We start from the raw sequence: 6,844 nt of genomic DNA on the forward strand, positions 1-6,844 counted from the left end.
CCAATTATTATAGGACCATATGTGGAGTGGAAAAGAAAGCAGTATTCTAGCAGATTTTGATAAATTAGTAAAAGAATCAGTTCTTACCTGATTTTTAAAAAATGCACAATCATTTTCCTTTGATTAAGTTATGATCCATAAGTGATCTTACAACATTTTCACAACATGCAATTTTATTTAATTCAACAAACATTTGTTATTTAAAATTCATTTAAATTAATTCAGTAAAAATGTATCTTTTTAGTCTTCAACAGGAAAGTCACTACACTAACCTTAGCAGGTAAAAGAATGAACAAAACAGCCCCTGGAATCAAGGAGATTACATTCTAATGTCTATCAATCAACATAGTATTTACTATGGCAGAATAATTATGTAAGAAATAGAACTTTACTGTCCTATACATGTTAATACTCCTTCAAGTACCCAAACGAAATACAGTAGTTTTTTCCTCTACTTTACCTAAGTCAATTTCACATCAGATGTTAATAAGTTTATCTCCTGTTGTAAATTAATTGCTTAAGAAACCATCTAAACTCCTTTAGTACAGTATAATCTCATTCAGGAAAATCAAATAGAAGCTTACTGTCATTAAAGTCAAAGTCAAGTTTATTAAATAATAAGGAAATGGCTGAACAAACTGTGCTTCATGAAGGTAGAGAGTAATTATTACCTTTCATGCAATGAAGAATAGGAAGGATAATCAATCAATCAATCAAAAAGTTAAGAGCTCAAAATCCAAAGAAAGGTAAATTAAATTCTTGCCCTCAATGTGGTTACATTTTCAAAAAGGTGCCAAAATACAGAATATGTACAGAAAAGGAGGGGAAGATTTATATGAGATGATACAAAGTGAGGTAGGCAGGAAAAAGTAACTGTACCTAATGAATAAAAATAATTGGAAAAATAACCACAAAACTGAAAATTAAGCGTGTCAAACTATAATGATTAAGTCTGGCATCTAAAGAAGTGATATTGTCCTCTTTCTTTTTCATTGATATACAGAATTATCGATATCAAACATTGCATAAAATGTTAGACTTGTCTGATGCTTTGTTTAGTTGTATTTTTTTCCTTTCGTAATTATTTGATTTAATGAATGGTTTTCTGTGGGTGGGAGGAGGGCTATTTTGAGGAAAGGGGTCATATAAACATAAAATATACCATTTTTAAGGAACAAGCAAAAATATCAAGTTAATGGAATTTATAACATGCTTAATTTGTTATACATGTTAATGCTGGTAGTATCAGTATTAACCATACTTAGTACTATACCTTAGTAGGCAGGGAAATAAATCCAAAGCAATAGAAACCAAAATCATGGCCATCACCTTTAAGAAGCTTTCCATCTAGCCAAGATGAAATACTGTACATCCTTGAAACAAAATTGACAGTGTTTCTATGGCAATATAAAAATGTAAATGTCAGGCATGAGGGCTGAATCATTTACCCTTTTATGTACATAAGTTACTATTAGGGAGCAATTTAACAAATGACTTAGGCCTTGGGAAAAATCTGACTCCTTGAAAAATGACTGTACCTGAAGGTAATTTGTTTGTCTGTTTTTTCTTGTTCTCTTAGTTTATTAGATGTTGTAGGATTATTCAGTTACCTGATTAAAGGCTTGCTGTCTGATGCACTAAAACTTCCTATTAGTCTTAGCTTACACTTCTCTGGGAAGGTGTTTGTGCATCTATTCATACTCTTATTGATGAGTCAAGCAATCACACATACACTGGAAGCACAGTTTTAAGCAGAAAAATAATTACTTCTTCCCTCCTGCACGCTAGCAGATGGCCTTTTTTTTTTTTTTTTTTTTTTTTTTTGTGGGAGCTGTTCTAATTCTGTATAATGTAAGAGTTTCAGCAAACCTTAGGTAAAATTGTGAAGTTGGCAACATTTATCTACAGGGTCCTTTACTGACAATTATGACCTTTTATAACTTCTTTGTGGCAACTCCAACACATGTATATTCATGCTTTTTTCTCTACCCTCTTATTAAAACCATTTTGATTTTCATTCTTGCCAGAAAGTAAGTGGCTAATGCTATTCAAATATTTAACCTCTCAGATAATTAATATCTAAAGGGATAAAATTTAAATGGTGCAGTTTCAGGTATTCATAATTAATGGATAAAAGAAAATTTATGGATGTGTTAGTTTCCTTAGGCCTCCAAGATCCCACTAATTATTTATCCTAAAAACTAAAAGTAATATTTTCACAAATTAACAAAAGCAATACCAATACTGCTTAATTGGAAAAAGGAAGCTTTTATCATTCGTGTCTATTCTATTAATAATATTGAAAGAATGGGTGTGGTAGTGTCACAGATTCCTGTCTTATCTACTATCAAATCTAATGATCTTTTAAATAAGTTGGAGGGCCATACACTGGAATGCCTGAACTGTAATAATTAAAGAGATTATTTTGGCTTGAGAGAAAAAGCAACTGCGATGTTCAATGAGCAATTGAAGCAGAAGAGTCCTTAGTGAAAAATTTTAATTTATAGAAAACATGCAAATAAATGTTTCTATAATAACCTACAGATTGAGGGTATGATTCTTTTTTTTTTTAAATAAAATCTTAGTTGTTTTTAATTTTAAAAAAATTTCCTCTCCTTTCTATTTAACTAACCAGATTAAAAATAAAGAAATATAAATTCCTCATGTCAAATATGGATAGTAAAATAAAGCAAATTCCCACATTGGCTATGTCCAAAAGTATATGCCTCAATTTACTCAGTCAATCACTGAGGGCAAGAGTGAGTATCATGTTTCATAATGATTCCTCTGGAGGTGAGATGGTCATTGTTCTATCAGAATTCTGAAGTCTTTCAAAACTGTATTTGCCATATTAAATTAATTGTTTCATATATGTGTGTGTACGTATATACATATTATATATATATATATATATATATATATATATATATATATATATATATATATATATATATATATATATATATATATATATATATATATATATATATATCTTTTTTGGGTTTTTGTTTCACTTTGCAGTAGTTCCTTGAAACCAGTCAGACAAAAAGTATTATTAAGACTTATTATGAGTCAGATACTGTGTCTAGTTTTGGGGATACAAGGAAAGGCAAAAGACAATCCTTGTCCTCAAGGGTATCACAATTTAATGAGAGAGACAACAAACAAATATGTTCAACAATATGCAGGATAAATAGGAAATAATTAACAGAGGAAATGCAAAAGCTTCCTACAGAAGGTAGAATTTTACTTTAGACTAGAAAAACACCATGGAAGTCTTCCCAGATTTCTTTTAAACCATCTTGTTCATCACTTTTTAGATCTCAATAGTGTCCTAATATATCCAGATGTCATAATTTGTTCAGACATTCCCCAATTAAGAAAGAGCCATTTTTTTCAAGTTCTTCAATACAACAAAAAAACAAACTGCTAAAATACATACATACATATATGTGTATATACATGTATACATATATACAGATAGGTAGATATGATTCTTAATTGTTGTTCAGTCATTTTTCATTCATGTCTAACTTTTCATGGCCATATTTGGAGTTTTCTTGGTAAAGAAAGTGGAGTGGTTCCTTCTCCAGATCATTTTACAGATGAAGAAACTGAGACAAGCAGGGTTAAGTTACTTACCCAGGGTCACATAGCTAGTAATTGTCTGAGACAAGATTTGAACACAGGAAAATGAACCTTTAGGCTCAGAAGTTGTCTATGATCTTTATAGTAACCTCAAAAATAAGGATGCCTTCATATTCTTAGAGTATGGGATTATATTTCTTTTCATGAGAATAGTTTGGAAAACACAGAAATGAATGGAGAGGACAGAAGAATGTATTTATGGAGAGAGGTTGGTCTCAATTTTCTCTTCCCTATAAATAAACAAAGAGATTAAATTAAGAAATAAAAGCAAAACTATGGTTTACAAATTAAGACATTGCTTCTGGTGCTCCTTCACCAGAAAGAACAAGAAGACTGTTGCTGAAAGATAATTCTCTGCTCATCAGAAGAAAATGGAAAGTCAAGGAGAAGACTTGTGTGCTTTCATCAAATAGTCTTCAAGTTCAGTACCTTCCTTCCAGTTTCTTGATTACCTACTAGTCACTTCCTGCATTTCAAGTTCTGAATCAAATTTGTGAGGAGGGAGGGTCACTGAGAATTAGTACTCTCTTAAAAGGATGAGTATTTTGAATCAAGAAAGCCAAATTCTATCACTATCAGAAAGCTATACCATCAATAAAGGCACGTGATTCATTGCTGATCCCTTCTCCAAGACCTAGCATTCTGACAAAGGCTAAGCCAGGGGAGGGATGAAAGATTATGTTTCCTATTTCAAAAAGTTAAAAAGTACAGAGGAATTAGTAAAAAAAATTATATTTTCTTGATCTACATGAGCAAACTTTTAACTCATTAAAGGATAAGAAAAGAATAATGAATTAGAGTATTTTCCTTCTGTCTTCTTATATGTCTTTTAGTCTCAGAGAAGCAAATAAAAATAAGTTTTTTAAAATCACATTTTCTTTTTCTTCATGCTGATACAATGGCTGTTCAAATGTAGATTATAATATACTCCTTTCAGTTGGGTAATTTTAAAGTATATTGTAATTTACAATAATTTCATTTTATTTAACATTTTCAATCAACCAACTTTATTATCAATCAAAATAAATGTTTGTTGAGTAATTTGCACTAATTTCCTTTCCTTCAAAGATTTCCTTAAGCTTATTGTAATCAGAAGTCCTAGAGTTCTACTTTTTAAAGTGTATTGCATAAAAATAATCATGACACATTTCTGTAACCACACACTGAATCATTTGAATTGTAGAGAGGAAGATTTCAAAGAAGAACTGACATATATCCCTACTTTATGATTTATATAAATACTAGTTAAATAGTTTAGGTACTCTGAATTCCTGTCTTCATGATACTTATAATGTAATGAGGTGATAAGGCACACACACATATGTATGTATGCATTCATGTATATGTATACATATATATACACATTGTATTACACAATTTATGAGTTAGATAAATGAAGAAGTTATAAGAGATATGAAACTGATGGTCATTTTCATGAAGGCAATCTTCATAGAAGATGTCATATTTTATTACAGGAAAGCATGAAAGAAAAAACAAATATGTGCTGTGGCTTTAAAAATAAGAGTAATCATGAAGCATCTATGATGGGAAATAATTTCATAACTACATATATATTGTCTTTCATATTTTTCTTTTTCTTTTATTAAATTAATTTTTATTTTATTTTCAGGTCCATATTCTCTCCTTTCCACTTTCTCCCCACAACTCCCATTGAGAAAGCCATAAAACAAACACTATTGTAAACATGTATAGATAAGCAAAGCAAATTCTAACTTTAATCATGCTGAAATACATACATATATGCATGTATGCATATTTGTATATATGTATATATGTGCATATAGACAAATACATTTTTATTTATTTGCTTCAGTCAAGTTCAATCTTTCCTGATCCCATTTGGGGTTTTCTTGGTAAAGATACAGCAATGGTTTGTTATTTCCTTCTCCAGTGGACCCATTGGATCTATTTTGTTAGACAGTCAGAGGTTTAGAAGTAACTGAGGCTGTATCTGAACTCAGATCTTCCTGACTCCAGGCAAAGTGCTGTATCTACTGAGCCACAAGTTGCTTCTATATTATATGTAGATATGTAATATCTATATAAATACATCTATATCTAGTCTATATTTATAGCTATATTTATTCTTCAATCTATACTCAAAGATAATCATTTATCCATGAATAATATATTTCATTGTAAGTTCTCTGAAACTGGTTGTTCATTATTTCTAAATCTTGATCAGAGTTCCAATATCTTTCAAAGTCGTCAAAACAATATTTTTATTATACAAATTGCTCACTTGGTTCTGCCTACTTTACTTTGCATTAGTTCCCATGTCTTTTATTTATTATTTTTTCAGGGCATGAGAGTGAGAGTTGACATAATTTGAACTAAAAGTTGAATAGAAAATTTGACTTCCAAATCCATGAATCAAGAGAAACATGAAAAGGTAAACAGGAAAGAGAAATCGTAAGGGACTTACTAAAGCTCAATTGCTTACATTCCTATATGGAAAGATAATATTTATAACTCTTGAGACTTTTCTCAGTATTTGGGTAGTTGGAGGAATTATAGACACACACACATATGTGTGTGTGTGTGTGTGTGTGTGTGTGTGTGTGTGTGTGTGTGTGTGCGTGTATTCAGAGGGCACAGGGTGAGATGAATAGAAGGAATGATATATAAAAAATAAAATTAAGGGGTGAGAGGAATATATTGGGAGGAGAAAGGGAGAAATGAAATGGGGCAAATTCGTTCTCATAAAAGAAAAGGCAAGGAAAATCTTTTTCAATGGAAGAGAAAAGGAGGAGGTGAGAAGGAAAATGCTCAGCTTACTCTCATCACATTTGGCTTAAGGAGGAAATAAGCACACTCAATGTGATATGAAAATCTATTTTACACAACAGGAAAGTAGGGGAGAAGGGAAAAAGTGGGATGTAATGGGATGATAGAAGGGAGGGCAAATGGGAGGAGGGAGTAATTAGAAGTAAACACTTTTGGGGAGGGATAAGGTCTAAAGAGAGAATAGAACAAATGAGAGGGAGAAGGATAGGAAGGAGGGAAATATAGTTAGTCTTTCACAACATCATTATTATGGAAGTCTTTAGCAAAACTACACACTTATAGCCTATATTGAATTGCTCACCTTCTCAGTGGGGATGTGTGAGGAGGGAGGAAGGGAGAGAAGTTAGAACTCAAAGTTTTAGGAAAGAATGATGGCAATTGTTTTTGC

This window comes from Notamacropus eugenii, chromosome 2, assembly GCF_028372415.1.
Source record: "Notamacropus eugenii isolate mMacEug1 chromosome 2, mMacEug1.pri_v2, whole genome shotgun sequence".
Taxonomy (NCBI): Eukaryota; Metazoa; Chordata; class Mammalia; order Diprotodontia; family Macropodidae; genus Notamacropus; species Notamacropus eugenii.